The sequence below is a fragment of the Lactuca virosa genome, chromosome 8, assembly GCF_052849685.1.
Source record: "Lactuca virosa cultivar CGN04683 chromosome 8, Lactuca_virosa_CGN04683_v6, whole genome shotgun sequence".
Classification (NCBI taxonomy): Eukaryota; Viridiplantae; Streptophyta; class Magnoliopsida; order Asterales; family Asteraceae; genus Lactuca; species Lactuca virosa.
In genome coordinates, this window is record NC_136433.1 from 169,415,691 (window position 1) to 169,422,841 (window position 7,151).

At 35.2% G+C, this 7,151-nt stretch overlaps 2 non-coding genes and 1 pseudogene across 2 annotated transcripts; all 3 read right to left on the minus strand.

The window, feature by feature from the left end:
• LOC145131053 (acetyl-coenzyme A carboxylase carboxyl transferase subunit beta, chloroplastic pseudogene) overlaps nucleotides 1-941 on the minus strand; it is a 1,508-nt pseudogene extending 567 nt beyond the window's left edge.
• Nucleotides 942-4,909: 3,968 nt separating this feature from the next.
• TRNAY-GUA (transfer RNA tyrosine (anticodon GUA)) lies at nucleotides 4,910-4,993 on the minus strand. The gene has a single exon. It is a non-coding gene; the product is annotated as a tRNA-Tyr (tRNA).
• Nucleotides 4,994-5,096: 103 nt separating this feature from the next.
• Nucleotides 5,097-5,168, minus strand: TRNAE-UUC (transfer RNA glutamic acid (anticodon UUC)). The gene has a single exon. It is a non-coding gene; the product is annotated as a tRNA-Glu (tRNA).
• Between the last annotated feature and the right edge of the window lie 1,983 nt (nucleotides 5,169-7,151).

Genomic DNA, 7,151 nt, shown 5'->3' on the forward strand with positions numbered 1-7,151 from the left:
CAATTACTCTTTTACCCGCAAAGGCAATGTAGGCATTGGGTTCGGCAATAATGATATCCCCCAACATACCAAAACTAGCTGTCACCCCACCGGTAGTAGGAGATGTAAGAATTGGTACATAGAATAACTTTTTATTTGATTGATAATCATATAAAGCAGAAGATATTTTAGCCATTTGCATCAAGCTCAAACTTCCTTCTTGCATGTGTGCCCCTCCGGAAGCACACACTATAATAAGAGGTAGAAATTCTTTAGTAGCGTATTCAATCAAACGGGTAATTTTCTCCCCGACTACGGATCCCATACTACCTCCCATAAACTGAAAATCCATAACCCCAATTGCTACGGTAATACCGTTTAGTTGCCCTCTGCCTGTTTGAACAGCCTCGGTTAATCCTGTATTTCTTTGATAAGAATCGATACGATTTTTATAAGGCTCCTCCTCCGAATGAAATTCAATGGGATCCAGAGAGACCATGTCTTCATCCATAGGCTCCCAAGTGCCCGGATCGATCAAAAGTTCGAGAAATAATCCCTGGAGCGGGCGATTCAATTAACCTATATTCAGAAGATGAAATTTCACCTCTACCATCAATAGGTTTAGCCAGCGCGTTTATAACACGACCCAAATAGGCCTCACTCACTGGTATCTGAGCAATTCTTCCTGTTGCTTTTACAGAACTCCCTTCTTGTATCAGCAAACCATCACCCATTAATACAACACCAACATTAGTTGATTCCAAATTAAGAGCAATGCCTATTGTACCCTCTTCAAATTCTACTAATTCACCCGCCATTACTTCATCAAGACCATGAATACGAGCAATGCCATCACCTACTTGAAGTACGGTACCGGTATTTACAATCTTTACTTCTCTATTATATTGCTCAATACGTTCACGGATAATATTACTAATTTCGTCGGCTTGAATGGTTACCATGAGTATTTCTTAATTCTTTTTTGGAAAAAAAATAAATCAAAAATAATGCCTAAAGTAGAAGGACTAATCCGTTATTTCTTTCATCGCCCCCAATATGCCAATATTGGCACTGATAGTACGTAAATGTAACTCGCTGTTTAAACAACTATTCAGAGTTCCTAGAGCTCCTTGTAAGGCTTGTTGGAAAACCCGTTGTCGGACTTGATTACTCGCTTTTTGTTGTTCAAAATTTATAGTTTCATTTTTGTAATTTTCTAGTTGTTCCAAAGTCTTATAAGTTGAATCAATCAAATTCAATTTTTCTCGCTCTATCTCAGAGTATCCATTCACGCGAAACTGATCTGCTTCTATTTCTACTTTCCGTAAGCAAGCCCGGGCTTTTTCCAGCTGTTCGATGGCCCCCTCGCGCAATTCTTCTGAATTTCTAATAGTATTCAAGATTCTCTGTTTTCGATTATCTAATAAATCACTTAATGAAAGTAGATTATCTTTCCATTCATTTCAAAAATTCCATGATCCCTTCCCGAACCAAACATGAATCTTTCGATTCATTTGGCTCTCACGCTCAATGTAAATTCCCATATCTTTATTGTTAATGTAATGATCCTATCCTCTATTCTCTTGTCATATTCCAAAATGAAATCAAAATATCAAAAGGAATCACTAATCCAAGACCAAAATATTCGGAGGACTCTTCTGACCAAACAAAAAATATGTAATTGTCAGCAAAGTTGTTTACTTTTTTTTTTAATCCAAGAAGTTTTTCTTACTTTATACACAATACATATGTCATCGATTCAGCATTGGCTAAAAAAGGGGATAAAATCCCCAATTAAGTAGTTCAAATCATTTTATCGATATGAGTGTTCTATATTGATAAAATCTTTATTTTGAAACCATACAGGGGTTTTGGCAGGGCTGTTGTAATTCTATGCTACCAACGGGAATTCGAGTCTCTCCGGGTTAACTAGGACCATAAGTGCAGAATTTCTACGTGAATCAAGATCTAGAAAAGGAAGTTTTCCAATCACTGACTCAAGCCCATTGTAAAATTCTACTCAGCGCAATATGGAGGTACTGATGGCAGAACGGCCCACTCAGGTCTTTCACAATAAAGTGATAGACGGAACTGCCATGAAACGGCTTATTAGTCGATTTATTGATCACTATGGAATAGGATATACATCACATATCCTGGATCAAGTAAAGACTCTGGGTTTCCGACAAGCTACCGCCGCATCCATTTCATTAGGAATTGATGATCTTTTAACAATACCTTCTAAAAGATGGCTAGTTCAAGACGCTGAACAACAAAGTTTTATTTTGGAAAAACACCATCATTATGGGAATGTACACGCGGTAGAAAAATTACGTCAATCGATCGAAATATGGTATGCCACAAGTGAATATTTGCGACAAGAAATGAATCCTAATTTTCGGATGACCGATCCTTTTAATCCAGTCCATATAATGTCTTTTTCGGGAGCCAGAGGAAATGCATCTCAGGTACATCAATTAGTAGGTATGAGAGGATTAATGTCGGATCCTCAAGGGCAAATGATTGATTTACCCATTCAAAGCAATTTACGCGAAGGACTGTCTTTAACTGAATACATTATTTCTTGTTACGGAGCCCGTAAAGGGGTTGTGGATACCGCTATCCGAACATCAGATGCAGGATATCTCACGCGCAGACTTGTTGAAGTAGTTCAACACATTGTTGTACGTCGAACAGATTGTGGCACCGTTCGAGGTATTTCTGTAAGTCCTCGAAATGGAATGATGACGGACAGGATTTTTATCCAAACATTAATTGGCCGTGTATTAGCAGATGATATATATATAGGTTCGCGATGTATTGCTACTAGAAATCAAGATATTGGGGTTGGACTTGTCGGTAGATTCATAACTTTTAGAGCACAACCAATCTCTATTCGAACCCCCTTTACTTGTAGGAGTACATCTTGGATTTGTCAATTATGTTATGGCTAGGGGCATAACATAATTTACTCCTATAAATGATCAACAATTTAACCAATTGGATTGACTAGAATATAACGAGTAATGGAATAAAGGAATATATTATATTGGGAATAGATCAAACTACTACTAAGAAACAATTTGTATTTTATATACAAAAATAGAAAAAAGGAAATGCATGTGATAGCTCATAACAAGGTTTTTCCCAGTTCTAAAGAGTTATTATTGACGAGCTACAGCAATTGCGCCGATTAACGCAACTAAAAGAATTATTGAAATGAATTCAAACGGAAGAAAAAAATCTGTTGATAAATGAATCCCAATTTGTTGACTATTACTTATCAAATCTTGTTCTATAATCTGGTTTGCTTTTGTAGTCCAAATAATTCCGTACCATGGATTCTACTATTATTAGTGAGCAATACAATAATGGAATATTTCTAGCATAAAGATAAGGGACATAATTGACATGGATATAGTAAGTCTCGCTTGGGCTGCTTTAATGGTAGTCTTTACATTTTCCCTTTCACTCGTAGTATGGGGAAGAAGTGGACTTTAGAAGGACTACTAATTTAGTTTAGGAATGAAAAGGTATCAATTGTTTTATAGATCGTTCTGCAACGCATTTTTTATTTTTTATTTGAATTGAAATAATTTTCAAATCAAAATTTATTCATTTCGAAATTCCATTGGATTCTAGTGGAGAAATGTATTATATAACAGTAAAACAATTATTTCAGAAAGAAAGAGAATTGGGTCCTACGTTAATTCCATATATGGATTAATCACTACATATATTGAAGATAGAAGCTAATATAGTATACCATCTAGAAAGTAAAGTACAACTTTATACACTACTATAACACTAATAGAGAGTATGGTAAGAAATTTCTTACCATACTCTCGGATCTCATAGAATACCGCTCATTATAGCCCGTTGATTTCATTTAAAACGCAAAAAAATAATTCTTTTGATTTGATTTCTTCAACTATTGATAAGAACTCAGAAGTCAAGTTTCATTTCAAGTAATTAATTATTTTGACTGACTGTTTTTACGTAAATGATAAGTAGAAAAGCAGTAGGAACTAAAATGAACAGTGCAGTAGCAATAAATGCAAGAATATTTACTTCCATAATCTCAATCTCATCGTTTTTTTTTTATTTCACAATAACTCGGGATTTAATCCCATAGAGATGATAAATCTTTCACCTGTCAATTCAATGAATGCATTACCTATCGATGATCTTGAATCGGATCAATATCATGAATAACAATATCTGAGCTATTAAATTAATTCGTCGTCGAGAATTGAATAGTATAACATACGAAGATCTTTTATCCATACCGAATCCAAGATTGGATTCCCGGACCAATCAAAAATTCCTTTATTTATCCTTCTTTTCTGTTCTTTCTTTTCTATAACCTACCTTAGGTCTTCCGTATAGAACCATCAAATGAAGTATCCTCGTCCGTTTCCATTTCCATTAACTACAAAACGCCAACAAAAAATACAAGCGAAGTGGAAAAAGAGAGGAATTAGGTTGTAAATTTGAATGATCCAATTTTATTTGGAAGACAAAGAAGTATGAGAAAGAGGAGTCGCGGGAGAAAAGATGGAATATTCTATCAACTTCACTATTTTAGTTATTTTCATTTTATTTTAGTTTAGTGTTTGTTCTTTCTTCGACAGAATCCTGAAAAAAAGAGGGGAAACCCCTTCGGAATTAAATTATGATCTCTGTCCCTTCTTTCATTTCACATAAAATGGAGAGGTGAATTGATGTACTTATTGGATCCGTCGGGACTGACGGGGCTCGAACCCGCAACGTCCGCCTTGACAGGGCGGTGCTCTTGCCTATTGAACTACAATCCCAGGGAAATAAGAAGAGATCTAACAGAAAATTTGGCTTCTTTTTTATTCTCTCTTATCAGGTATTTCTTAAGAACAAGAGGGTTCTACCATTTGATAGTATATTGGCGAATTTTTGGGCCGAGCTGGATTTGAACCAGCGTAGACATATTGTCAACGAATTTACAGTCCGTCCCCATTAACCACTCGGGCATCGACCCAACGCCTAATTAGACGTTCCATAATCAACTTCCTTTCGTCTACCAGGCGGACTTGACAAATACATTTCACTTTTGATAAAATCCTACTCCTATGGTCTTGGTATACCCCTAGAGGGACTTGAACCCTCGTTTTCTCCGTGAAAGAGAGAGGTCGTAACCACTGGACCATAGGGGCACCAATGGACCATAGGGGCCTATGGCCACCTTTAGGAAATCAAAAAGCACTACACAATACAAATACAATAGGGAATAAGGCCTAAGGCCACCTTAACTTAATATAAATCAGCCGAGGGACACCTTTAGAAGATGAATAGGATATGAATCAAACCGAAAAACTCATTAACTTTTCTGGGGGTTAATGGTAATCAAACTTTACCATTAAACTATACAATCTTTCAACTTTATTTCATTGGTTTTTCTCGTCTTTATCTCTCTCATTCAGAAAGAGTTTTGCATTGGATCCAAGATACGGTACCTCTGAATTAGCAGAGCAGGAGATGCAAAAAAAATCATTTACCAAAGTCTGATTTGGGAATTTTATTGAGCCCTAAATCATATCAAAGTCATATCAAATTATATATATATATATAAATAATACTGTCAACTGTCAATTGACGACAGGAGGGCAATAAAAAATAAAAGAAGAGAAAAGACATTAGGTATATCCGCCGGGTTCATCAATACAACATTCCTTTAGTTTTATGGTATTAAATATTCAAGTAGATTAGAATATCAATACCGTTTTACATTATAATATAAGAAACTGACTCAGTTTTTATATTATAAAAAAAATCCCAAAGCATAGTAAGACTAAGCAGGAGAATTTTGTTTCTAGGACTGTTTTCTCAATTTCGTTCCTAAGAAACTGACTCAGTTTAACCATTTATGGCCTGGTTGTAGCATTAGCACTTTTATTTGCGAATCCTTTTGTTTAATATTCGAAATATGAAAAATCAAAATTTTTCATATTTTATTGCCTTGGACTTGTGCTTTGCTTTTTCGAATTAAATAAAGATTTCATTCCTAGAATTACTTATTCGTTGAGAAAATAACCCACGGGAAGGGCTGATTTGCGGATGAGTAATTAGCATACCAACTCGCTTTCATCCTTCTCGTTCGTGTTCGTAGGCCTTTTTTTAGTTTTTAAGAGGGGTTGCAACCAAGGAGGTAATTCATTATTTCTAAATCGAATCAAAAATCTATTCTATTTAGAAAGTAGGAAACTAGCAATATCAATATATATATAAAAGAGGGCAAAGTAATACAAAAAGAACTCTGTTCGATTTTTTAGTCTATCTATACGAGGAGATCATATGAAAAATGTAACCGATTCTTTCGTTTCTTTGGGCCACTGGCCATCCGCCGGGAGTTTCGGGTTTAATACCGATATTTTAGCAACAAATCTAATAAATCTAAGTGTAGTGCTTGGGGTCTTGATCTTTTTTGGAAAGGGAGTGTGTGCGAGTTGTTTATTTCAAGAATAGGCTGGATCCAACCAGATGTACTTTTTCTGTTATAACTAGGAAAGTTATACCTAATAAAGAAGGGTGCATGATCTCGCGAATTACTTCTGAATAAATTCAGAAATCATATGTAAGAACTATAGCATTTCGTAATTTATTGGAAAATCCACTTTGATTCTCTATCAACCAATAATGTGGGACCGTTCACATGGTTAAAGCTAAACTGTTTGAAGTCCAGACGCAGCATGGTACTCTTTCGACCACTATGTTAATGTTAATATAGAGATGGTTTCAAAATAAAGATTTTATCAATATAGAACACTCATATCGATAAAATGATTTGAACTACTTAATTGGGGATTTTATCCCCTTTTTTAGCCAATGCTGAATCGATGACCTATGTATTGTGTATAAAGTAAGAAAAACTTCTTGGATTAAAAAAAAAGTAAACAACTTTGCTGACAATTACATATTTTTTGTTTGGTCAGAAGAGTCCTCCGAATATTTTGGTCTTGGATTAGTGATTCCTTTTGATATTTTGATTTCATTTTGGAATATGACAAGAGAATAGAGGATAGGCTCATTACATTAACAATAAAGATATGGGAATTTACATTGAGCGTGAGAGCCAAATGAATCGAAAGATTCATGTTTGGTTCGGGAAGGGATCATGAAATTTTTGAAATGAATGGAAA